Source organism: Triturus cristatus, chromosome 11 (genome assembly GCF_964204655.1).
Source record: "Triturus cristatus chromosome 11, aTriCri1.1, whole genome shotgun sequence".
NCBI lineage: Eukaryota > Metazoa > Chordata > Amphibia > Caudata > Salamandridae > Triturus > Triturus cristatus.
The window spans coordinates 151,226,931-151,254,684 of record NC_140594.1 but is presented as its reverse complement, the minus strand read 5'-3'; the positions used below and the strand labels follow the sequence as shown (position 1 = coordinate 151,254,684).

At 46.8% G+C, this 27,754-nt stretch overlaps 1 protein-coding gene across 8 annotated transcripts in view; it reads right to left on the bottom strand.

The window, feature by feature from the left end:
* Positions 1–27,754, bottom strand: part of PITPNM2 (phosphatidylinositol transfer protein membrane associated 2) — a 1,082,174-nt gene that overhangs the window by 934,104 nt on the left and 120,316 nt on the right. For all 8 annotated transcript variants that reach the window (XM_085633970.1, XM_085633975.1, XM_085633974.1 and 5 more), the window contains exon 2: positions 4,742–4,847. The gene's annotated coding sequence lies outside the window, so the exon portion shown is untranslated. The remainder of the gene's footprint in view (positions 1–4,741; positions 4,848–27,754) is intronic.

Here is a 27,754-nt window from a genome sequence, read left to right as displayed (position 1 = left end):
AACTCTCCCACTTGTGTAGGCCCCGGTCTCGACCCCCCTGTCTTAAAAGAGATTGCCCCACGCGCCCCACCGCTCTTATCTGCATGCGCCTCTCCTGTTGTCAAGGAGCATGAAAATCCAAAAGGTCCAAGGGGGCCACCCTCCCACCCCTCTATAGCCTGGCCAGCCACTAAGCCTTGGTGGACTGTCAAGCAGACTTCACCCTGCAGGTCCTCACCCGATCGTGGGGGCCTAGCTGCGCATGGTTATTTCTGGCTTGTAGAATCGATGACGTTTCCCTGCTCCCATTTCCACCCTCCCTTACTATTATCAAAATAACCCCCATAAGGCCTGGAGGTAGGGTCCACCCTAATTTCATAAAGTCACTCCACCCCCTCCAGCACAGCAAATCTATTGGCTACAGGTACCCTGTAGCTCAGGGCATGCGGCATCTGGCAATTAACATTTCCCTGGTTTTGCATTGTCTATTTAGAAACACCTGGTAGCTGGTCGGGCCCTGCCTGGTAATGATAACTCTAGTTGCATGTGAATTCTGTTTTTATAAAGTGCTTCCTGGTAAAATAGCTCAAGAAGGGCATCTTTAAATGCAAAACACATCTCTTACAGACATATTTATTTTTAAACGTACTTCCTGGTTAAAATATCTCAAGATGCACATCTTTCAATGCAAAACACATCTCTTACATATTTATTTTTAAACTGCACAGAAAACCTCAGCTTGGATCCAGCCTGTTCCTTCCAGATGCAAAAAAAGACTGCAGAGCGCCTTTTATCCCACTGGAGGCATATGAATGTCCACCAGCACGCCCAGAAACAATGTTAGTGACTGTTTTTAAAAAGAGCAGATGGTGGTACTGAGGCCACAGGTATCCCACATTTCAAGTTTGCAAAAGCAGGGGATGTCACTTGAACGTCTTTATCCAACCGAGCGGAAGGTTCAATATGAAAAACATGCATTGGCAAAGCCAACAGGTATGGTTTTTCACATTAGAGCGAATTATATGGGTGGGAGCCAGAGGGAGTGTAAAGAAGTCCTTCATTCAGTTCAGTGCAAGCACTGGAGTGTAGGCGGTAGGATACACCCATATAAACAATAGCATTAGGTGACAGATGAATAAACCACTGCACTGAGACAAAACCTGATCAACAAAGTCTCAAGCCAATGGGTGAAAGAGGCTAGCGGAAAAAAGCCAATGGGTGAAAAGACCGGACTCATAACCCACTCGACGTCTTTTGTGAGCAGTTGGTATGTTTGATAGTTGCACTGTCAAAACCCAGGCCTAAAAAAAAAGGGGCCCAGCCTGTAAGCGATGCTTCTAACCCATACTGGAAGTAAATTCCCTGCTTGAGGCAATTGTGAAGTAAGTGCTGCCAGTGCACTAAGCGGAAACAGAGAATACAATGAAACATATCTTTCACAAGTCTATGTCAATATGCGGGAGCAGATAGTGGCTCTTATCTATGCTCACTGCTTACTTATCACCAAAGTCAACCCACAGTAGCCAGGGCTTTAGAACGGCTGTTCCCAGGGATCAAGCTCAAGCATACGTTCCCTTGAGTTTGGAAAGAGATTTTCAAAAGCCTTACACAGCTGAGACGCAGCCGAATAGCTAGTACTGACATTGGCACCAGTGCAACAGCCTTCCGAGTGGCAGCCATCTTAGGAGGTCAGACTCCAGGCTGGAAGATAAGAGGATTATTCACAAAGGCATTTTGGAGTATGTAAACTACAACTCCTGCAGTACTCTTTTACAGTATTCTTATCTGCCTTTGTAATTTGGCGCTAAAACATATAAAATGGGAATAAAATGGGGATATTATGGAAACATACATACACAATTAATACAAACAGAAAGGAATGCTATAAAAATGGGGCTATTCAGGGAACAGACATACATAATTAATACAAACAGAAAGGACTGCTATATAAAATGAGAATAAGATTGGGATATTCAGGGAACGTTCATACACAATTAATACGAACAGAAAGGACTGCTATATAAAATGAGAATAAAATGGGGATATTCAGGAAACATACATACACAATTAATACAAACAGAAAGGACTGCTATATAAAATGGGGATATTCAGGGAACATACATACACAATTAATACAAACAGAAAGGACTGCTATATAAAATGGGGATATTCAGGGAACATACATACACAATTAATACAAACAGAAAGGACTGCTATATAAAATGGGGATATTCAGGGAACATACGCACACAATTAATACAAACAGAAAGTACTGCTAAATAAAATGGGGATATTCAGGGAACATTCATTCATAATTAATACAAACAGAAAGGACTGCTAAATAAAATGGGGATATTCAGGGAACATTCATACACAATTAATACAAACAGAAAGGACTGCTGGATAAAATGGGAATATTCAGGGAACATTCATACACAATTAATACAAACAGAAAGGACTGCTATATACAATGGGAATAAAATGGGGATATTCAGGGAACATTCGTACACAATTAATACAGACAGAAAGGATTGCACCCTCTCTTCTTCGCTTTTGCTAAGAGAAGGTTGGAGGTTTCTGGTCTGATTCACAAAAGCATGTAAGAGTAGCTCTGGGGCGTCCTCCTGGAGTACAGCTTCCCATAGCCAAAACTGCTTCTGTGAATCTAAGACCTTGATTCGATAAACAGAGTGTTGTAGCTTCTTTCATAGTGCTCATTTTATAGTCCAAATATCTCAGTGGAGTACTGCATCCATTGTAGAGACTCAGACCAGTGTGTAAACTAGGGTGACAGGTTCCAATCGCAGGAGATGCACTTAGCCTTTCATCCTTCTGAGGTCGAAAAAATTAAACTTCATTGATTTGGGTAGTAATTCATATGTTATCACTGCCTTGAGTCTAGATAAATAGTGTAGGGTACGAGCACTAAGTATTACTATCTATTAATATTTCAAGTCTGATTCCATGTACATTTGTGATTACCTGATGGATTTTAACTATTTATTATTGTTCCCGACACAAGATCTCAAATGAACACACAGAGACTGCAGCTTCCGGCCTCCACCATGTCTCTGCTCAACTCTTAGCTCCACCCCTCTCACTCTTTAACTAATATTTCCCCTCGCGCCAGCACCCGCTCAACGTTCCAATGATGACATCACAGGAGGCTTGAGCTCTGGCTCACCCTGGCACATTCTGCACCACAGACACACTTATGCCCGTCACACAGATCAATACACAGTGTAAACCCTGGTCAAATGTCACTCCCCGGTAGGTAAACAGATACTGTTTGATCCTCTTTGCACGAAGTGGCACTAGAAACACCACAAAACCTTCCAGCATCACATCAGCTGAGCATTCATCCCAGGGCCCAGATAAGCACTTGAATTGTCCACCTCATGGGCACTCATGCACCAACTACCCCTTGATTGACAGCATTGGGCATGGAGAAATGTGGTTGGTGCATGTGCCCTGTTACATGAGTGTGTTGCGTGACCTTTTTAAATTACCCTATTGCTTCCAGATGTTCATAGAAAGGGGCGTAGGGAGCCTGGCTAGATACAAGAGCAGTACTGAGCCCCAACAAGGTACCCGAACCCCAGGAAAAGAGAAACACTGGAATTTAGGGAGACAGGGTCGGGTACTGGTAGAAGTTCTTAAAAATTCTGGTAAATGTAAACTGCTAGCACGGTTTCATGTTTCGCACACATGAACATTATGACTGTGATGAAGAGAAGGTCCAAACTGGCAAAGTAGCATTAATGACCACGCAATCAGTCAATAATGTTGGTTATTTGACCCCCATCTCATGTGTAGGCAAGAGCCTCAGAATAGGACACACACAGAAGATCCGGCAGTGACCTTTCCCATCCTCCCTCACAGATGGAGATGTTGTCCCTGGGCTCCACGGACATTGTTTATTGGTCATTGACCAGTTTGAGAAAGAAAATAGCAGCTGGCTTCATTCTAGGAGTTTTGCATGATGTGTGAAATCTGCTAAGGTGGTTTTCATGATACTGACAGTATTTCATGCCCTTATCATATATCTCCATTACCAATATCTCTCTGCTCTAAAACTCTACACAAGGTCTCAGGTCTGCTTCATAAAACAAAATAAAAATACTAAATTACAAAGCCAAGATCACCAAATCCAATGCAAAGAGCCCACCGAAAGGGGGTGGCGCTTTCTCCTTTCAAGGTCTCTGATTCTGGAAGACACTTGCCGATTGCTTAATTCAGGTCTTAAACTGATACTAAGAAAGTATTTGCATAAAATGCGTTAATGTGTTAAAAGAGGCAACAGAGCGAAATAATACTGCTGGAGAATGTGCCATAGTATACCACATAATTTGTCGTTTCTTGCCACATAATTCTGTCCTCCATAGCTGCATAATTCCAGTGGTGTTGTCCCAAGCAGGTGTACTTGGAGCTGTACCTTTTGTCTTTGGTAGAAATGAATCTAGCTGCCACATTTCCTTAGGTGTGCGCCATACGTCTGGCTCCAATCACACTGTCTCTGTACCGAACAATATTGTGTCAGATGTTCTTAAAATAAACCAGGCAACCATGGAAAATGCTATTCTGTGCAAGAAACAGGTATGGAACTTGGAGAAAGAGAACTGCGATGGAAATTAATCCGATTACAACAACAGCACCCAAGAGACACACAAATCTTCACTGCTTCGGCATCATTTCCACTGGTGCTGTCAGCTCAGCTAGGCCATAAACCAGATGATAGATTGATTGGCGTGTCAGCACTTACCTCATGTGCAGAGCATGTTGTTAGGTGGGAGGGCGAAGCGTGACATCAGAAGGGTACACGTCGGTGGCAAAGCCATTGCCAGGCATGTGCCAGCACCTTGGAAGAGCTAGAATACAAACCAGGACACTTGGTTAGTACACTGCTAGTTCAGGCACTTGCTTACATAGAGGCAGGAACACACTGAAACTCAACTATGCTTTTGAAAGGGCAGCTCTGCCCTGGCACATCTAGATTAGCTGCATAAGGGGGAGGTTTGAGGAAGAGAGCAGCCTGACCGTGCTGTTTCTGACCTGAGAAACGCTTCCGGGTGAAAACAAAAAGCCTGATGAAGCCCACCAACAAATTAAGCAGACACTCTATGGAATTAAAGGAGATGGCCGCCTTCTGCCTTTTCATTGCTTGTATACATGACTGACGGTTTCAGGGACCTTCTGTAAAGTTACACGTTTGGCAACTATAAGTGAAAGCTTTCCAAACACAGATGCTATTAACACTGCATGGAATCCCTGCCACATGCTGTTATATGAACATGCACTACAAGGACTGGAGCGGGGGGGCATTACTATTATTAATCAAAAAGGTCATGTAATAGGCAGTTGTCTTATTGCACTACCAAAGATGTCCACAAGAGGGCGCCAGATTGCGCACAATTACCTCAAAACCGGGTCTGGTGAGTCAATGGGCTATGCATCCACTCCAGGGATTTTTTATTGATCGTATGGTCACAGATCTGAATCCCTGCAGGGCTACTCAGCCTTTTATCATTTCATGTTCGATTAAACGAGTACCATTAAGTTGGAACACACACATTTTTACAGGAGTGTTTTGTTATAAGTAAAAGTACAATGCCTGGTTGAAAACACAGTCGGGAGTCCATCCACATCCCCTCACTGGGGCATGTCCTTAAGCACCCAGGGCCAGACTCACAGAGTTTTTCTTCAGGGTGACTTACAGTGGGAAAGTGCTAAGTGGTATGCAAATGGGTTTCCCCTTTAAAAGCGCATTCATTGGTCTAAGAGCTTTACAGGAAGGGAAGAAGCACTGCTTTTTAATACAAAAAACAAATCTCTCTCCAATTTTCATGCACGAGTAGCTCATCCAGTCCATTTTTATTATTTCGTTCTGGCATTTGTAGGCTGTAGTTAGGACCGCAAGTCTTATAATGCAAATGAAAACCTGCACTAGATGAGATGTAGGTTCATACAAACCACAAACATTTTTAAATGGTTAAAACTGCATTATGTAGTCTTGATTCATTTCAACAGCAGCAATTGGACTAGCACATCTGAAAGGATTTGTAACTGAGAAGCCCAAGCCTTGAATCTTGTGGTCCTGGTGATATGGATGTATCTGGTACCCTTACACACAGTCGACTAACTGAACAAACAGCCAAACAAACCATACACAAGGCCTCAAGAAAACCGGAAAGACAATAAGTGAAAACTGGCACACTCCCAGGAAAAGGATCATTTGGAGGCTACATTTCATGCATTCTCACGAGCTCGCCAGCAACATTTGAAAGAAAGGCACCTGCTTATTATGGGAAGATCTACTGCGTGGGTGTCCATCGTAGGTCCAGGAGAGCCAAGTTCGTGTCAGTTTTTAGGACTAGCTACTGTGTATGTTTTCTATTTAGGTCAATTGTATGTAATTGTTTTTGACGTGCACATCCTGAAAATCTGCCACTTATCGTTCCTCCCAGGCCTAGATTGAACTCACTCCCACCATGCATGTCTTCGTTTACTCTGCAATTAACTGATCTTAACTCATCTTCACGTCTCTGTTGTCTCTATGATTTCCTTTTACGTGCAAAACCCAGGACGGATGTGTGCCTAATAAAACGAAAGTACTTTAAAATATTTAAAGTTTGTAAACCAACTTCTGGAACGTTTACACCGACATTGCTTGGGGACCTCAGTCAGCACTTTTAAAATAGCATTCCAACCCTGTTTTCGCTTTGTTTTTAAACCAGAAATACTCAGCCTGACTGAAATAACGACCTACATCTGTCGCCCGAGTGCTCCTCCACTCCGTGACGTCAGCAGCACCTCTGCAGCATCAGCATCTGGTAATAAGAGGCTGCAGCCGAGGCTGACATTTTATGTTCAGTGAAAACCAGGAAGGGGTTCATATTTTACTTTTGGTTTCCAAACAGAAGGGGCCTCATTCACGAAACCAAATGTAAACGTCCTAACGGAGATTTACTTCTCAATGTACTTTGACATTTTTTTATATTTACAAAGTTTCCCGAAAGTACTATAGCAATGCAGGGTTCCAGGCGGACTTCTTGGAATGTCATGTGACATTTCCCACCTTTACACGGGATCTGGTAAGGTCCTTTCTCTGCACTTGTGATGGAGAAATCTAAAGTAGTAAATCCATTTACACCTGCCCGGAATGTATGAGTAAATGATTATGTTTACAACCTTTGGAAATAGGGTCAGAGAACTTTAAGCTGGACAGGGAACCTCTGCCTTAGGATAAGGCATTGATGAGTTTTCCATAGTCCCATCAACTAGTAGGTCTCTGCTGTACGTGCAACACGGCAACCAACACTGTTATCCCATCCATGCACCACAAGAAGTGCACTCTACCCAACCAACCAGCTGAAGAGCGCTTAGGGGCCTCGACAAGATGAAAGTAAGCGCTACAAAAGTGCTATAATACATCGCAATGCAGTGACCATGGTCAACAAGGGGCAGACCCGCAGCACAGAGGATGCAGATATTTTGATCTGATCAGGAAGATGGTGGCGCCTTGAAGCAGCCAGTTGTCCTCCCTCAATATGGACATTAGTATGCCTCTTTAGAAGCACTAATGTTTTCATCTGAAAGCTTTTACACTAATGAAAGGAATTGATTTGAAAACATGGAAATTATTTCCCACTGGAGTTCCACTTTGATATTTCCTAACCATAATGCATTGAGAGTGACCATTTAAATGCTACTTTTATTTTGTTCATTTCCTTTGAGCCTAGCCTGCATTAGAGATGGTGTCCAATGGTTCAGATTCTGTCTCTTAGGCCCCATGACCTGCTCTTAGGTCTCCTGGGTGCACCAGAGAATACTGGAAGAGAGCCTTTATGGAAGGGAGTAAGAGTGAAAGAGAAGCCGGGGCTACATTTCATAAACAAAGGTTAGTATCCTTCCAGCTCCTGCATGTTCTGCCTGCTGAGCACCAGGATACCGCTCCAGGCTCGGTTTCTGTTCAACCTTTGATGCTAAAGCGCCGGGACACTATGGGAGTAGCTGTGTTCTATATAAATAACCATCATTCATTCACTCATACTGTCCCAGGTGATAATGCGCTCTACAGATCTGCCTAACATAACATGTTCAGCCAAGAAGTTTGGCTCTGAGGGCGATCTTAAGTGTCCTTCTGTACTTGAGGGATTCCCAGTTTCATTGCAAGTCTATTCTAGGGATGTCCAACATTGGTCCTGGAGTGCCAGATCTATGCCTCGTTTTCAGAGTAGACCCTATGGAAATGCTTCCAGTTTAGAATCCTTGTATGTAAATTGCATCTCCTGTGGCTGTCCTAGAGAACCAGCATGGCTCAAACCTTTGGTGACCAGAGTAGATCTTGTAGTTTGCAACGTTCACAGCTTTTTTAATCATATGGCCCTCTTAGTCTTTGCTAGGCTGGGAAGGCCAGGAGGCAGAGGGTGCTCTTGACTTTCTCCAGAACACGTCAGTTTCGTGTTTATGCTTCAGTGATTTCCTAGGCAAGGTGACCTCAGGGTTTGGCAACATAAACCTTTTCGGTGAACAGTGCTTTGGTGCATACAAGCAGTATATTTTGAATGCAAAGTCTGTGATGCAATAATCACAGAGAAGCAAACAAAGAGGCTGCAAAAAGGCAGGCGCCAATGTGTACAGAGGACACACTGAAAGCCGGAAATGACTTGTACTAGAAAAGTGCACTTTGTGACAGATAGCAAATGCGTAGGGGGGGAGATGGTGTGAAAGGAGCAGCCCCTTTGGTTCTAGCCATTTCTTATATTAGCAAAGGCCCTACACCTCCCCCAAAAAATACACCTTTACATAAAAACCAACACAACAAAACAAGCATTGACAAAGCACAAAGGCTGGCAGCAAATGCCAGACCTATTGGTTTTAGTATTGCCAATGGTTGTTTGAATGCAGTAGCACATTATCAAAACTATGGCCTTCATTAGAATAGCAGGAAGACTGCCACCGACAGGCCGTCGGTGGCAGTCTGTCCGCCATCCAGGGCATTGGTTCGACCGCTGCATTATAATGCAGCTGTTTGGACCACATAGGTCTGGGGGTAGGACCGCCGCCTCCGACAGGATCAAAGATCCCGTCGGGACGACGGCCGGATTCCTAACCCTACAATGGCGGTGGTGCCTGCGCAGGCACCACTGTAGGGATTAGGATATCCCTTTCCGACTGCCTGTTCCTAGCGCTGCCACCGCCATGAGCAGGCAGACGGAAAAGGACTTTGGGGACACCAAGCAGGGCCCCTTGGCAATAGTAATAGGTCTGGCATTTGCTGGCTGCCTTTTTGCTTTGTCAATGCTTGTTTTGTTGTGTTGTGTTGTTGTTTATGTAAAAGAGTATTGTTGGGGGAGCTGTAGGGCCCTTGCTAATATAAAAAATGGCTAAAACCAAAGGGGCTACTCCTTTCACACCATCTCCCCCTACCCATTTGCTGTCCGTCACAAAGTGCACCACATGGTGCCTGTCACATAGTGCATGGACGTGCACAAATTGACTTTTTTTCCTGCGGCTCTTTTCCTGGACCTCAGCACATGCCACAGTAGAAAAAAGCATTCTACGACCTTCTGCACGGCGGTACTATCCTAATCGGGCAGGTGGGACTGCTGGCACATTGTCAGACGGTCACATGCCCGAAACGATGGACAGACAGACAGACTGCCATCGTTATTAGGGCCTTTGTTAGCACACCACTCCATGCCAAGAGGCTTTTGTTTGGATGTGTGTTGTCAATTATTATAGGCTGCCATCATCACCAATTGGGGACAAAATGGCAACTTATCATCAATGTGCCATCAACGTGCCAGTACCACACGTTGACAAAGAGATGGAGATTTTCAAGGCCAAAGATCAGAAAAAAACACCCTAAATGAAGTTTTTCTGGATTGAAATCCAGACCAGTGGCAAATAGGGCATTTTGGGGCAGAACCCCTGAATGGAGTGTGTCTGGTTAGGATCAAGACCCCAGAGGTAGATGTGTGTGTGTGTGTGTGTGTGTGTATTTGTAAAGTGCATGTTCACCCTAAAAGCTTGGTGCTGAAATAACAGACTTTATTGGTACCAATTAGATGGTACTCCTTTTATCGACTCTGGAAGGACGAAAAGCAGAGTGAAACTACCGGGATTCGAATCTGAGACCATAGGGTCAAGCAGAGATGAGTTAGTTTACTGAGACACCAAACTATCCACGTAAAGAAGAAAACAAAGACCAGATTGCATGGCAGTTCTTTATGGCCCGGAGTTAATGGGCCTAGTGTGTAAGTTATGGTTAGGATTTTTCACATTGTCTTTGACAATCAGCACTACAGCTAGGCTTTGGACCGCGGGTGTACCACAGGCACACCATAGTATCCTTTTTTATGCAGGAGTATAAAGGTGCCCAAGTTGACAACTTTGGTCTATGCATTTTCATTTTTGAGGATTCTAGTTGTCTTTATTTACATTCATAAAGAGTGAAGAAGCCAAGGGCCAAAAAAAGTATAACCAGACCACCTTAAGTGTAGAGGCTAGGGAGTGGCCTGCAGGAGAGTGCATTAAGCATTGCAACCCTTCTGGCTGCCTTAGACCCTGGGACTCCATCAGTGATTCAGTAGAGTGTGGTGGCCGCTACCCTGAGTGGTTGGCGTTAGGGGCTGACAGTGCTCCTAAGAAGCAAAAGCAGCTCACAATTGTTAGCCCACTAAGCCACTTGGGCACCAAAAATGTCTAGTTTCATAGAGATTGGTGCAAGGAATACAGACTCAAATAGCAGGAGTATTTTAGAATACCAGGGCAAACCAGAGGGATCAGTGTCGTATGGCAACACAATTTATATTGAGCTGGCGACAGGGAAAGGTCTCTACAGCACAGTGGCATCCCAAAAGGCTTCAATACCATCTTCAAAATCCTTGATCCCACTTGGACTGCCGCCACCCACGCTGTGGTTGGGAATTAGGTGAGATTGACCGTGCAAACCAAAAGTACAAAGGCCGCAGTTGAATTTCTTCTTAGGAAGGCCCTCACACGGTAAAGTACAGATGCAATCAAAAGAATTAAAAAAAGATGGTGGCACTATCAAAGCCATCTCAGGAGCATGGTTTGCATTTCTACTTACTTGGTGTAGGAAAAACCCCACTCCCACGCCTGAAGAGGTTGGTGGTAACGGGGTCTTTCCAGAACACACTGTGGTAGCTTGGCTCGAGTGGTCAGGAATCAGGCACCGTGCTAAGCATACGTCATACCCATACAATAACCATGCGTGCATCCGTTCCAAAAACGACTCTACACCGTAAAAATTATGAAAATATCTCTGTTTATCTTCTTTTTCTCTTAGTTGCTGATTAGATAAATAATAACACAATCACAATATACAAGGCTTTTTAAATAGTGCAGGTCAAATAAATACTGGCTTAATGATTCAATAAATAGGGGTGATCATAAATAATTAAGGCATAAATATAAGTGCAATACATACAGGCAATTAAATATTCTGAGGCAATAAATACTGCAAACCAATAAATATTGTGCGACAATAAATACTGTGGAACAATAAATACAGTGAAGCAATAAATAGGTTAAATACAATAAATACAGTGCTCTCAATAAATAATTAAAAGCTGACAGTGACACTTATAGAATCAGATCACATTTAGATTATTATGGGCTGATTTGGCCCAGGCCCAGCTTGTGGTTAGGTGGATGGCTTGAGGGTGTCTATTCCCTGGCTTGTACAAGGCTGAGGCCTAAACTGAGGTAGATCAAGGGGGGAATTCTAGAGACCTGGCTCTCTCACTCTACACAACCCCTCTGAATTAGTCTCAGCTCACCCCTGGCACAATCAAGATGGTTCCAGCACCTCTCTAGCCCCTAGAGTAGTCTCTTAGGAATCCACAGGGCCTTAGGCGCCCTCTATTCCACTTACTGCCCTTTTTCTGAGGCTCCGACGCCGCTGGAGTCGTGTCGACGCCGTGAGGCGGTTCCGGTTCGATGTCGGCAGCCTCGGCACAATGTCAGTTCTTGACGACGCCGGTAGGCGGTTCCGGATCGATGTCGGCGGTCTCGGCTCGATCTCGACCTCCGATTCGATGACGTCGGGCAGTCTTGGCTCGATGTCGACTTCGGGCGGCTCCGGTCCGATGGCGACCTCAGTTTCGATGACGTCGGCCGGCCTTGGCTCGATGTCGACTTCCGGCGGCTCCGGAGTGCGATCCTCACTCCCGACCTCCGGTGCTCCTCTCCTCGGGTTCCGGCGACTCCGGAGTGCGACCTCACTCCCGACCTCCGGTGCTCCTCTCCTCAGGTTCCGGCGACTCCGGAGTGCGATCTCCACTCCCGACCTCCGGCACGCTTCACCTCGGTCTCCGGCGACTCCGGAGGGCGGACTTCACTCCCCCGTCGACGCCGCTCACTCGACCTCGGGTGACTTCCTCCTCGACCTCTGGTACTCTCTACGATCTCCGTTGGCGCCCTCTCTCGACCTCTGGCGGCTCCGGGTACGACGTCTGCTTTTCCAGTCAGCGCCGCTTCTCCACCTCGGGCTCCGGGTCTCAGGCTTCTCGACGTCGGACTCCAGGGAAACCAGTATCCAGGTCAGGATCTTGCTGTTCTTGGATTCTAAGGCCTGTTCCTGCTGTCCAGGTCCTTAAGATGGTTTTTCTTGCTTCTTCCCACACAGGGCTCCAGGCTGGGCTCAGTCAGTAGGGACTAGTATCAAGGGTGGGTTTATGGACCCCACTCCAGGCACAAGTTTCCACCCCTGCTGCTTCACCCCTTCCTCCTTCAAGTTTCTGCTGCTCACTCTTCACCAGTCAGGTGCCAACTGCCAGCTCCAACTGCCAACTCTCTGTCTTAGCTTCCCAACATTCTAAACCGCCTCCAACTGTCACAGGGTTCTGGAATGTTCTGGAAGGTGCTAGTAGGTTCCAGTGGGTGCTGGTGATGTCACAGGTGGCCACCATTTTGTGCTCCAGGCCCTCAGACAGAAGTTCCACGGGTAGATAAAATGGCTCCCTGAATCTGCATCAACACTAAAAAGTCTGGTGGTTCCCAAAAAGGAAAAATTCAAACAGGGTTTGAGGCAAAAGTGGGACAAAATAAATAATGATGAGGAGGGACCACCCAAAGGGCTGACAGGTCTAACACGCGTCCCCCCCAGCTGAAAGTGGGGAGAGCTACCCAACCCCTTGGGAGTTCTCATCACTAAGGCGGAAATACCTTGAGAGACCGTCTGCATTGGCGTGGTCCACTCCAGGCCGATGTTCCACCTGAAAGTCCATTCCCTGTAGGGAAATAGACCACCTCAACAACTTGGGATTCTCCCCCTTCATCTGCATCAGCCAACGAAGGGGTCTGTGGTCGGTCTGAACCAGGAAGTGCGAGCCAAACAGGTATGGCCGCAACTTCTTCAGAGCCCATACCACTGCAAAGGCTTCACGCTCTATTGCACTCCACTTCTGTTCCCTGGGAAGTAGTCTCCGGGATAGGAAGACCACGGGTTGATCCAGACCCTCTTCATTGAGTTGCGATAACACTGCCCCAATGCCATGTTCTGATGCATCCGTCTGGACAATGAACTCCTTGGAAAAGTCTGGGGCCCTTAAGACCGGGGCCTCGCACATGGCTTTCTTCAATCTCACAAAGGCCTGCTGACAAGCCTCCGTCCAGACTACCCGTCGAGGTTGTTTCTTGGACGTGAGCTCCGTGAGGGGGGCTACGATGGTACCGTACCCCTTCACGAAGCGGCGGTAATATCCCGTGAGGCCCAGAAAAGCTCGGACCTCAGTCTGTGTCTTGGGGGGTTCCCAGGCCATGATGGCCTCGATCTTCGCCTGGAGGGGTTGCACCGCTCCCCTACCCACCAAGTGTCCAAGGTACACTACCGACCCCTGCCCGATCTGGCACTTGCTGGCCTTGATCGTCAATCCAGCTTGTCTCAGGGCCTGGAGAACAGCTTGCAGGTGACGCAAGTGATCCTCCCAGCTGTTACTGAAGACGGCTATGTCATCCAGATAAGCAGCAGAGAAACTCTCCATTCCGGTGAGGATCTGGTTTACCAGGCGCTGAAATGTGGCAGGTGCGTTCTTGAGCCCAAAGGGCATCACACAGAACTGGTAGTGGCCATTGGGCGTGGAGAAGGCTGACCTTTCCCTTGCTCCATCAGTCAAAGAGATCTGCCAGTACCCAGAAGTAAGGTCAAAGGTACTCAGATATTGGGCAGCTCCCAGCCGGTCAATCAATTCATCCGCCCTAGGGATCGGATGAGCATCAGTTTTGGTCACTGAATTCAGTCCCCGGTAGTCCACACAGAACCTCAGTTCCGGTTGGGCACCCGGTGGTGCAGCTTTTGGTACTAACACCACCGGACTGGACCAGGGCCTGCTAGAAGGTTCGATCACTCCTAGCTCCAGCATCTTAGTGACTTCACTGTGAATGCTGGCCTTCACCTTGTCTGACATCCGGTAGATCTTGGACTTCACAGGTGGGCTGTCTCCTGTGTCCACGTCATGGACGCACAGGTGAGTCCTACCCAGGACAAGGGAGAACAACGAAGAGTACTGTCCCAGGACCTGGCGGCAGTCCTCCCGCTGTTCAGGAGTTAGAGATGGGAAGAGAATCACTCCCTCCACCGACCCATCCTTCTCTTGAGACGCAAACAAATCAGGGAGAGGCTCGCTTTCCACGTCCTCTCCTCCGTCAGTCACCATCATCAAGATGACTTCGGGCCTCTCGTGGTGGGGTTTGAGACGGTTGGCATGCAGCACCCGCAGGGGCTGACGAGGGGTCTTCAGGTCCACCAAGTAGGTAGCCTTACCCTTCTTCTCCAACACCTCAAAGGGTCCTGACCAGCGATCCTGGAGGGCGCTAAGCTCTCCCGGTTCGATCACCCACACCTTCTGGCCAGGCTCCAACTCCACCGGGTGAGCGTTGTGGTCATACCACGCCTTCATCACTGCTTGGCTGGCTTCCAAGTTGTCAGAAGCTTGCTTCCACAACTTAGCCATTTGGCTCCGGAAGGCCAGCATGTAGCTCACCACGTCCTGGGGAAGCTTTCTGGGAGTTCTTTCCCATCCGTCTCTCACCAGGTTGAGAGGTCCACGTACAGGGTGCCCATACAGAAGCTCGAAGGGGCTGAAGCCCACTCCCTTCTGTGGCACTTCCCTGTAAGAAAAGAGTAGACAGGGTAGGAGGACGTCCCATTTCCTCCGCAGGCTTTCAGGCAGACTTCTGATCATGCCCTTCAAGGTTTTGTTAAACCTCTCCACCAGACCATTGGTCTGGGGGTGGTAAGGAGTTGTGAACCGGTAGGTCACTCCACACTCCTTCCACATCGCCCGCATGTACGCTGACATGAAGTTGGTCCCCCTGTCGGACACAACTTCCTTGGGAAAACCCACTCGGGTAAAGATTCCCATCAGGGCCCTAGCCACAACAGGGGCTGTAATGGTCCTCAGAGGTATTGCCTCTGGGTACCGTGTGGCATGATCCACCAGAACCAGGATAAACCTGTGACCAGCTGATGTTGGCGGATCTAACGGACCCACAATGTCGATGCCCACCCTTTCAAAGGGGGTGCTAACGACAGGAAGTGGTTCCAGGGGAGCTTTCAGCTTCACCCCTGTTTTCCCACTGGCTTGGCAAGACACGCATGTCCGGCAGTAGGTATCGGACGACACTTTCATTTGAGGCCAATAAAAGTGTGGGACAAGACGGGCGAAGGTCTTGTCTTGCCCCAAGTGTCCTGCCAAGGGGATCTCGTGAGCCAACTCCAGAAGGAAGGCTCGATAACGTTGAGGGACTACCAAGGCTCGTGACGATCCATGTAGGGGTGCCTTGGGTTCACTGTAGAGGAGGCCGTCCTCCCAGTAAACACTGTAGTTCCCTTCAACGTTCCCTGCTGCCTGGGCTTGGGCCTGACGCCTTAGCCCCTCAAGGGTAGGGCACTCCCTCTGGCCCTGGCAGAATTCCTCCCTGGACGGGCCTCCCTCCACGTGCCACTCGGCCGGGATGGGTAGGTCCTCCAGTTTGGTAACATCCCCCACCGCAGACTCCTGGTCCACCACCTCCGGTGGCCTATCCGTCCTACGGGGTGTGGACGCCGAGGCAGGCTCCTCCTGTCCTCGGTTCTTGCCTTGACTGGCAGCCGGCTGGGCCTTTGTTCCAGGCTCCAGCCGAAACGAACTCCCTCTCCGGGTAGTCGCGGACCTTGTGCTAACACAGGCCCAGTCAGGTGTACCCAGCATCTCAGTATGAGTCCGGTATTCCACCTCCTTCCAAGCATTGTGCTCCATGTCATTCCCCAGTAGACAATCGACTGGCACGGCAGGGCTTACGGCAACTCGAAGTGAACCTGCAACCCCCTCCCATTCAAAGGGAACCTCGGCCACCGGATAGTGGCCTGTTCTGCCGTCAGCCATCGCGGCTGGGTGGAGTACATCGGGAATTACCTGCTCTGGAGACACCAGTTGGCTACGTACCATAGTCATACTGGCTCCTGTGTCTCTCAGAGCCTCCCCTCTTTGGCCGTTGATGGTGACCCACTGCCCATACTTTACGGTATTTGCGGGCACCTGGATCTTAGGAACCATCTCCCGTTCTCCCAGGGACACTAAAGTGACACCCGCCCACTCCCTTCCCTTAGTTAAGGGCATCTCCTCCCCGAGCACTACACTAGCTACTCCGGGGGCCTTTCCTCCAATGGGAGGGGGTGGTCGTTTCGGGCACTTCGCGTCTCCCTTGTAGTGTCCAACGCCACCGCACTCGTAGCAATGGACAACCCTTGGCTGCTGACTCTGGCCAGGATTAGGGTTTCTGGGTGGGTTAGCCCTAGGGGTGAATCCTGTTCCCTTCCCTTGGAAGTTATTTTGGGGGCCTTTGGAGAACTCCTTTTTCTTTTCCCCTCCCTCTTTCTTCTGGGGGGCGCCCTGTCCGGCCTTTTGAGTATCCCCTCCAGTCCCCCTTGTGGACACCCGGGTACTAGCCCAAATGTCCGCCTCCTCAGCAAGCTTCCGGGGACTGGTCAGCTTGCTATCCACCAGGTGTTGACGCAGTTCAGGGAAACATTTCTCGAGCAGGTGTTCCTTCAGTATTAGATCAAACAACCCCTCGTAGTTCCTCACTTCACTGCCCTGAATCCAACCCTCCAGTGCCTTCTTTGCATAGTCCAGGAAGTCCACCCAATTCTGTGTGCCCAGTTTGTGACTACCCCGGAACTTCTGTCTGTACTTTTCGGGTGTTAGTCCAAACTTTCTTATGAGCGCCAGTCTCATGGTGGGGTAGTGGGTCTGCTCATCCTCCTCGAGGGCCAATAATGCATCCCTACCAGCTGGAGGCATGTACTTGTACAATCCCCCTCCCCAGTACTTCTCTGGAACCCCATGGGCCCTTAACGAGACCTCATAGGCCGCTAGCCACTTGGCGATATCGTCACCCACCCCATAGCTAGCTACTATGTCCTTTGGCAGGTAGGGTTTGGGTTCCCTGGTGTACTCTCGTTCTTCGCTGCCACCGTTAGGTACAGGGTGTGCCCCGATTCTCAGGATCTGAAGATCTATCTCTTTCAGCCTTATCTCATGAGCCATCCTCTGTTCCTCCTTCTCCTTCTCCAGCCTTGCTAAGTCCCATGTGAGCTGTCTTTTCTCCCTCCGGTCTGTTAACTCCACTTCAGACAAGCCACCGCTAGAGGCACTGCTGCCCTTCCTGGAAAGTGTCCTGGGCCCCGCTGACAGGTTCCCCACCTCAGGTTGGTACAAACCAGCTCCCTCACTGTCGGGCTCTCTATCCCTGTCCTCCTCCTCAGCCTTGCTTTCTCGGCGTGCCTCCCCCCAAGCCCTTAAGCTGGTTTGGAGTGCACCCTTCTTTGCTCCTGGGGGACAATACACCCCCTCCCGCTGACAAAACTCCCTGAGTTGGGCCACAGTGTACGTTTCTAAATTCTCCAGTACAAACTCCATCTTGCCCACTCAGGTCAGAGGACAGTTATTTGCAGTAACTATGCAGGGGGGTACCTTATATAATACCTCCTCCCACCACCAGAGTAAATTTGAAAAAAACAAAAACCCACAATTAGGAAGGCCGCTTTGAGAAAACTCCCGGTGTAGGCCTATGGACTACCCACAGTTATTGTTGAGTATACGTAGGCACAGCTCTATCCCACCGCTGAACACCAATTAATGTTGGAAAAACCCACTCCCACGCCTGAAGAGGTTGGTGGTAACGGGGTCTTTCCAGAACACACTGTGGTAGCTTGGCTCGAGTGGTCAGGAATCAGGCACCGTGCTAAGCATACGTCATACCCATACAATAACCATGCGTGCATCCGTTCCAAAAACGACTCTACACCGTAAAAATTATGAAAATATCTCTGTTTATCTTCTTTTTCTCTTAGTTGCTGATTAGATAAATAATAACACAATCACAATATACAAGGCTTTTTAAATAGTGCAGGTCAAATAAATACTGGCTTAATGATTCAATAAATAGGGGTGATCATAAATAATTAAGGCATAAATATAAGTGCAATACATACAGGCAATTAAATATTCTGAGGCAATAAATACTGCAAACCAATAAATATTGTGCGAAAATAAATACTGTGGAACAATAAATACAGTGAAGCAATAAATAGGTTAAATACAATAAATACAGTGCTCTCAATAAATAATTAAAAGCTGACAGTGACACTTATAGAATCAGATCACATTTAGATTATTATGGGCTGATTTGGCCCAGGCCCAGCTTGTGGTTAGGTGGATGGCTTGAGGGTGTCTATTCCCTGGCTTGTACAAGGCTGAGGCCTAAACTGAGGTAGATCAAGGGGGGAATTCTAGAGACCTGGCTCTCTCACTCTACACAACCCCTCTGAATTAGTCTCAGCTCACCCCTGGCACAATCAAGATGGTTCCAGCACCTCTCTAGCCCCTAGAGTAGTCTCTTAGGAATCCACAGGGCCTTAGGCGCCCTCTATTCCACTTACTGCCCTTTTTCTGAGGCTCCGACGCCGCTGGAGTCGTGTCGACGCCGTGAGGCGGTTCCGGTTCGATGTCGGCGGCCTCGGCACAATGTCAGTTCTTGACGACGCCGGTAGGCGGTTCCGGATCGATGTCGGCGGCCTCGGCTCGATCTCGACCTCCGATTCGATGACGTCGGGCAGTCTTGGCTCGATGTCGACTTCGGGCGGCTCCGGTCCGATGGCGACCTCAGTTTCGATGACGTCGGCCGGCCTTGGCTCGATGTCGACTTCCGGCGGCTCCGGAGTGCGATCCTCACTCCCGACCTCCGGTGCTCCTCTCCTCGGGTTCCGGCGACTCCGGAGTGCGACCTCACTCCCAACCTCCGGTGCTCCTCTCCTCAGGTTCCGGCGACTCCGGAGTGCGATCTCCACTCCCGACCTCCGGCACGCTTCACCTCGGTCTCCGGCGACTCCGGAGGGCGGACTTCACTCCCCCATCGACGCCGCTCACTCGACCTCGGGTGACTTCCTCCTCGACCTCTGGTACTCTCTACGATCTCCGTCGGCGCCCTCTCTCGACCTCTGGCGGCTCCGGGTACGACGTCTGCTTTTCCAGTCAGCGCCGCTTCTCCACCTCGGGCTCCGGGTCTCAGGCTTCTCGACGTCGGACTCCAGGGAAACCAGTATCCAGGTCAGGATCTTGCTGTTCTTGGATTCTAAGGCCTGTTCCTGCTGTCCAGGTCCTTAAGATGGTTTTTCTTGCTTCTTCCCACACAGGGCTCCAGGCTGGGCTCAGTCAGTAGGGACTAGTATCAAGGGTGGGTTTATGGACCCCACTCCAGGCACAAGTTTCCACCCCTGCTGCTTCACTCCTTCCTCCTTCAAGTTTCTGCTGCTCACTCTTCACCAGTCAGGTGCCAACTGCCAGCTCCAACTGCCAACTCTCTGTCTTAGCTTCCCAACATTCTAAACCGCCTCCAACTGTCACAGGGTTCTGGAATGTTCTGGAAGGTGCTAGTAGGTTCCAGTGGGTGCTGGTGATGTCACAGGTGGCCACCATTTTGTGCTCCAGGCCCTCAGACAGAAGTTCCAGGGGTAGATAAAATGGCTCCCTGAATCTGCATCAACACTAAAAAGTCTGGTGGTTCCCAAAAAGGAAAAATTCAAACAGGGTTTGAGGCAAAAGTGGGACAAAATAAATAATGATGAGGAGGGACCACCCAAAGGGCTGACAGGTCTAACACTTGGCTATTGCACACTACCGGCAACTGTAGAGGTTGCTCAAAAAATATCTTGCTCAGGCTATTCAAACACTGAGGCACTGTATTATGCATGGAGGGGCCCATTCATTATACAATGTTTCTATATTATCATGATTAATGAGCTGAACATCTAGATCTTTCTTTTATAAAGGGGGAATTGTTGGGCCATTGAAAACTGGAATTGTGATGTAACAGATGAACTGTCGATCAACAATGCTTCTGGAGACCAGAAAGAGAGGAAAGACTATTAAATGCACGGTACGCAACTCAACGACACAGTGCACCCACAAAAAAGTTTCTCAGTTTCATGGATGAAAAAAGTGACAAAAGTTAAACAGCGACTGCATCCGTGTGAAATGAGAATTTGCTCCTGTGTAGACTCAGCTGTCGCCTCTCACAGGGGTTATGGACCTCTAGCCATACACACAGGGATTTAACACCTATTTTACAAGCATCTTTTATATGGTTGGCATTGCTTCTCTTGAACACAAGCAGCTGGTGGTACAAGTCTTTGATATCAAAGAAGAACAGCAATAAAAGTATAAGTACTCATGTTATATTTGTCCTTACAAGCTTGTGCTATTTCTAGGAGACACGCTAAATAGACAAGGAAGCAGCACCTGGTATGTGTGAACAATTCTCAAACTGTGAGCGATGACTGTGCACCAAGGTTGTCAAAGTCTTGTTAACAAAGACTGGATCCATGCCAGATTTTCAAGATGTTCATATGGAATAAATTTACATACAGTTAATCTAAACGGTAATCATTTACACTGTCAGATATTATCCTGAAAATGTGGTTTGCATTCCATCCTCCTAGGCAAAGATGGGAAACTCCTGCTGAACATGCTTTCATTAACTATTCAACAATCTCAAACCTCCCAACTTCTAGGCACTGTTCTCCGTCTGAGAGGAGGGCCACGGCCTGGAGTTGGGGCAGAGCATTGACTAAAAAGCCCTTTTTCTCTCCGCCCCTTCCACTGCCCCCACAAAAAAATAATAAAGCTGCTGCCAATGTCATGGGGTGGGCTTTAAAACTTGTAAGTGCCATAACTGTGAGAATCTCCCTTCGCATGCTGGAAACCTCTCTTTGTGTAGGGGTTTCCAGCTCACCTTTCAATTCACCGCGTGATATTGTCTGTTCACTGGGTGACTGTGTAAAAGGAGCCAATATTGTGTGTTAGACCCTGGTACTGTATGATTTCGAAGGTCTACTATCTACCTGTGAAGAGGTTATCACTATGTGTCTGACAGTGTTTTAAAGTAGCAACAGGTGGGACTTCGAAATAGGAGCAACATTCCCCGTCCACCACCCATTCTTAGTCTGTAGGAAATGCCACTTTATCCTATTTTTTGGCCTATTCGACAAATTTGGTATTTATTTTCCCATCCACACCTGATTTTATTTTCTTTGAAACCGAATAAAAATTGGTCAACTGGGTCAAATGTCACATAGGGAATTAAATTCTTAGGTGTGCATAAAAATCCCCATTTTAATCTTTGCTCAACGTAGAGCGAAACCAGCTTGGCACAATAGGTTTGCAAATGAGGTTTCCATCAGAAACACATATTTCATGGTTTGGTGTAAATCTGTTCTGTAGTTTTGTAGTTATTTGAAAAGTAAATAAAAATGCACAGTTGGCAAATAGAAGTATTGGCTGGTAAGACTTCTATTTGAAATGTTTCATATTTTTGAAAAAATGTTTTTTGTAATACCTCATTGTTAATTACTTGTAGATTTTTTTGTTATACCTTCACTAAAGGTGGGATATTTTATACAGAAATTGCGGCTTTGTCATCTGATTGCATAGTAGATGGCAAGGTAAGTATATTGTGTGTATGTAGCCAATGATAATCCATGACAAAAGAGATGAAATGATTTCTACAAATATCATTGGTTGCTAGACAGAAGGGCCAAACTGTGTTCTTTGCTTCTTTTTCATTCCTTCTGTTTCTGATGTGCACATACCTTGGAATTTTGGTAGTAAGGTGTGTTCTGCTTTCTAAGTCGCGCCTAGGCAGCGCCTGCGCTGTCTCTTCGAGACATGCTGTATTCAGGATATGGGCATTAAGCAACACCCATCTTTCTAATTGGCTCTTCGTAAATGGCTGCTTTTCATTGGTTAATATGTTCACTAGTCCCTCCTTTTTTACTTTTGTAACCTCCTAGGAGAACTGCCCCTCTTACATGTGATGTTACTCATTGGAATATATGTTGTTACTTAGCAGACCATTACTTCGCAAGCTTTTACTACAATGTTTTTACATCGCAAATACCATTACTACGCAAGATTTAACAGTGCATGCTTTTAGTTCGCAAATACATTTAAAAGCACTAAATATGCATTTACTTCGCAGTACATTACTAAGTATACAACTTCGACACATTTTTTACTCTTTTTCAATATAATAAACACAGTAATAAAAACGTATCCACTGTTAAGGGATGACATTGTAATATGGGTTTAGGGTGGGGGAAAATTTTAGAAAACGACAATTAAATCAATATTATTCTTTTAAATAAATACCCTTTTTTTAAATAAAAAAAATAAGTATTTCTTTCATTACAAATTTAATATGCCCTTCACCCTTTCTTAAAATTAAAAAATTGATTTTTTTTATAATTAATTTAATATTGAATTCTAAATTCCCAAAACAAACATACAACGTATATATCATTATGCAAACGATTTAAAATGTCTTTATGTTAAGAATACAATTTCTTTTCAAACTAAATTATACCACCTTCCAATATTTCAACACATTCTCAATAACCAATAAAATCACAACACTACCCTTACCCTCATACACTACACTACCCAAACACCTCTACACTACCCTAAACCCTAAAACACTAGCCCCTGCACGTCCTACCCCCAGTCCTGTCCCTACAATCTTACACTACCCTGCACGACACCCCCGACACTACCCTTAACCTGTAAACACTAGACAAACACCACACCACTACTTTAAACACTACCCTACACTAAACAAACACCACAACACTACCCTAAATCACTACCCCCTGGGCAACCCTCCCCCTTCCCCCATTCTGCACACTACACTCAAACACTATCCTGTACGCCCCCGTCACTTTCCTAAACCCTAATAGACTACCCCACACTACACAAATACCACAACACTACCCTAAACCCAAATACACTACTCTACACTACATAAACACAACCCTAAAACCTAAAAGACAACTCCTTACACGACACCAAAAACTACACTGCCCCACTTACCTTTCTCTCCTCGTGGTCCATCGCTTCACCGTGCTTCCTTTCTTCTCCTGCTTCAGGTGTCGTCAAAGCTGCACGTCGTTGTTTGGAAATGGAAGCACCTCCTTTTCCAAACAACGATGTGAATAGTCAGCAAAGTAATTGACTTTGCGAAGTAACGGTATATGCGAAGTAGAAGCATGCAAACTTAAAGCATGCGAAGTAAAAGATCCTGCTAAGTAAAAAATGCGTAGTAATGATAAGTCGTAGTAGTGGCCGCAAAGTAATGGTAGATTACCGTTATTTATTAGTGTCTGAGCATTCATTTTTTCGTTTAACACTCATTTCCCCTCCTTGGCTACAGCTGCTTTAGACGTCGCCCTTTATCGGCTGCTTTATATTTGCAGAAAGCGCTTGCTATGCTTTAACTATAAATATGGTGGATGGACCTCTTATGTGGCCACTTTATATTTACAAAAACTGCTCGCCACACTCCGCAACGTTGCGCTTTAACTTGAATTTCTTTTTTTGTTTTGTTTGCACTGCGCCACACCGCGCTTCATATTTAACATGGCGGCCGCGTGCCTTTCTTTTGTGCTGCACGGCTCGCCTAAATCAACTTTGAAACATTCTTTTTTTTTCCAACAGCAGCAAAATACCACGCTTGAACTTTAGCAATGGTGCCCGTGCGCCTATAGTCAGCAACTTAGCAGCTTCCAACATTTTTGAACGCTTTCCCTACGTGAACGTGTTGGCGCTGTTGTGTTGCTGAGACCTGTGCGATTGGACGAAGCTCTGAGATCCCTAGAGCCCCTGCAGACATGACGGGCAGTGGCAGCAGGTTTGTTTTCTTCAGATGATTCTCCTCCCTTCAGCCGAACCCCTCTCCGAAAGGGTGCACAGCGCACTTTTGAGTGAGTAAAGTCACCTAACTGAAAAGTAAAATCATTGGGAAGATAAAGCAGGGCAGTTTGATTTTGGAGTGCAACACGCTTGTAATAAAGTGGCGAGGTGTTTTACGCCTGTTCATTGGCCAGTGTCGGCGAGGCCAGTCATGATATTGAGCAAGATAATGCAATCCATTTATTTTTATTCGTTTTGTTCAAAGTATTCTGTGCAGATCGGTTTCGTAACAAAATTTGTCACCTGGATGCAGGAGACCCGGGTTATATAATTCCATACTTCATCTAGTTGGAAAATGATTCGATGGGCTCCTTTTTCCCCCTGAGATGATCTGGGTAACCTGCAGGCCAGGTGTTAATTAATAGGCATTGTCGGCTCGGCTTGTTATTAGCACTTGTATAGCAGTCTTTCCTCGAAGTGAGCCCTTTCCAGGCTCCCGGGCGCCCTGCATTTCCGTCCCTTCCATGCATCCATGTTTGTAAGACTCTTTTTTGCCTTGCTTAAGGTAGCGTTAACATACCAGGAAATGTAGCGGTGCAGCTTCATTGTTCCCAGTCATATGGACAAATTAAACAATGTAAAGGCCTGGCCTTGTGAAGCAGACAGACAACACCGTTTCTCATAAACCTCATGTTTTTTTCTTGCACCATTGGCCTGCTGTTTGTAGAGGTCCTCCCCGTGAGCCCATCGGTGAAATGCTGTTTACTCTACATTTTGAAAATCGCCCTACTCTCTTCATTGCCGCTTCGCCAACAAGGTGTTGCGATATTTAGAAACACTTGGGGGCAGATTTATGAGCCCCTTGCGCCACTTTTGCGTCACTTTTAACATGGGAAAAGTGACGCAAAAGTGGCGCAAGGGGCTCATAAATCTGCCCCTTGGTTTTTGGGGCTGTTTGCCTGCCAGCCGCTGGGGCTCAGGACTGGCTGGAGCCAGCCAGAATGTGCAAATGTTTGTAATCCATAGTGCGTAGTTGCTTAACATTTCACACCTGGCCTTGCACAGACCTGGCCTCACTTTAGTCTGCCCTTGCATTTGTCACGCTAAGTAACCCCGTTTCAAAGGGCTCCCGCATTGGTTCTGCCAAAGACAGAGGCAGTTAATGTAAAAATCTTACGGGTTACCCTCCCTTACCAGCTGCAATTGTTCTTTTGATTAAATTCATGCTCTTTTCAAATTGCTATGTTTGTATCACATAGAGATCTGGTTCATAAAAAGACATGGAAATGAAAAATCTTTGCCTAAATTAATTTTCTCTTGGAAGACAGGGGTAATCCTTTTTAAGTGGTTGCCTGTACTTTGGCGACTGTGCCATTGCATCAAACGGCCACAGCAGTCGATGCAGAAGAAGCAAAGCTAAACATCTGTGAGAGGCCTCCCAAGGAGAGAGATTGTAACAATAATCGTGCCCTCCCTTCAGTTGAAACCTCTGTGCAACTCTTTAACATGGTCCAGGATTTCATCATGTATACGTGGGATAGTTCAGTAAAGCATAATGTGCAGCCTCAGTGCACCAGTCTGTGGTTGCACAGTCTAGTCCCAAGAGGAGCAGGGTTAAGACTGATTTGCATATGCATGGGTCAAAACTGGGGTAAACACATAGGTAAAAGACATTGTGGTTTACAACGACAATAGCTCTAACTCTCAAAAATGCAAGACCTATTGCATTGCAAGTGCTTGTTGTGGAAGCCATCTTATCGCTTTCCTTTTATCTTGTCCAGTGATGAAGCTCTGTTAATAAACTCTAGTTTGTTTCTCATTGCACTGTAAAGGAATGAGTGTCCTAACCCAGTGACATGGATTGTTGATAGTAGAGGCTATTTCTGTAACACTGGCTGTTGCTGAGTAAAAGGCTTCTTTTAAGGTGCTATACCTCTCTTTTCCAGTCTAAACTCAGGTAGTTTGACTGGTGTCCTTCTCAGTGTACCAGTGAGGGCGGCCACAAAGGGAGAGGAATGCACAAGCTGAAATTTTGCTACATCTGCAGCTTATGTCTAATTTGTACTCAAGGCTCAAAATGCCAATAAAAAGAAGTGCGTTAAAAAAAGTGCTGGAAATTCTCTGTATTCATATAGGTTTAATTGTTGGTGGACCATTAAAACTTGACTGAATGTAAACGCACTTAGATGGCTAAACCTGCTGCAAGAATACACAAAGATGAGCAATTCCCTAAACTTCAACATGCCACAAATTCAATGTGCTGGGAGAACTCGTAATGAGATGCAAACTAGACATACAGTCTTCAACATGGAGGCTCCACAAGCACTTAACTGTTAATGTTTAAAAACCCAGCTTTTTTTCGGAGCCAGCCACCGGGCGCTGCCGAATACCAGGGCTCTCTAGCCTTGATTCCACTTCATGCCTCTACCACCCAGTGCTGGAAATGGAAGCACTTTTCTATGGGAATCAATAAATTGGTGGTCAAGGTGTGTCAGCGGAAAGGGGGAGGAGTCTCGAGTGGCGGAGTCCTAAAAAGTAGGGTCTGACAGTCAATTTATACGATTATTTTTTTAAAAGTCTGCTGCAAAGAAATTGGCAACAAGGATAATTGTGACTGTAAATCTGTTCTGGTTTACTTCATTTGTCCCAAAGAGGCTGCCTATTACAATATCTTATGGGGTTAAGACACCCATTGCAAATATCATTCTGTGACCAGCAACATTCAGGGGGAAATAAGAACAGTAAGATGACTCTGGTTGGGGGGGTGAGAGAGAGAGAGGGGGGAGGGAGGAGGGAGAGAGAGACAGAAAGACAGAGAGACAGAGAGAGAGCGCGAGAGAGCGAGAGAGGCAATGATGAATTCAACCCAGATCTAATATTTCCTTGGGGCGAGTGTCTGAAAAGGTTCAGCGCTCCGTCGGTAGGGTATGCCCAGACATGGGTCTCTTGCTCACTTTGCCACTGGATTCAAGCTAGCCTGGCTGATGAGGGGTGTTACCCTGAAACCAGTCCCAGGATGCTTGTTTCCGGTCCAGGGAAGACATGGCTTGGCAGTTCGGGCTGGACTGTTACCATGAGGAACAGGGCCAAAACTGATTTGCATATGGTTGGGTCTGAACTGTGGTAGCGAAGTGAGCAAAAACTGAGCTGGGGTGGCGAAGTGAGCAAAAAAGAACAATGATGAATTCATCCCAGATCTAATAGTGACTGGGAGTGAGTGTCTGAAATGTTTCAGCACTTCGTCCATCATATTTTGTGTTTGATTGTTTGGCCTATGTTGGCAGGGTATGCCCACGGGTCCCTTGCTCACTTTGCCACTGGATTAAAGTTGGACGGTATGCCCATGTGTCCCTTGCTCACTTTGCTACCGGATTCAAGCTAACCTGGCTGATGAGGGGCGTTACCCCAAAACCGGTCACAGGATGCTTGTTTCCGGTCCAGGGAAGGCTTGGCTAGTCGGGCTGGACTGTTCCCATGAGGCACAGGGTCAAGACTCATTTGCATATGGCTGGGTCTGAAAT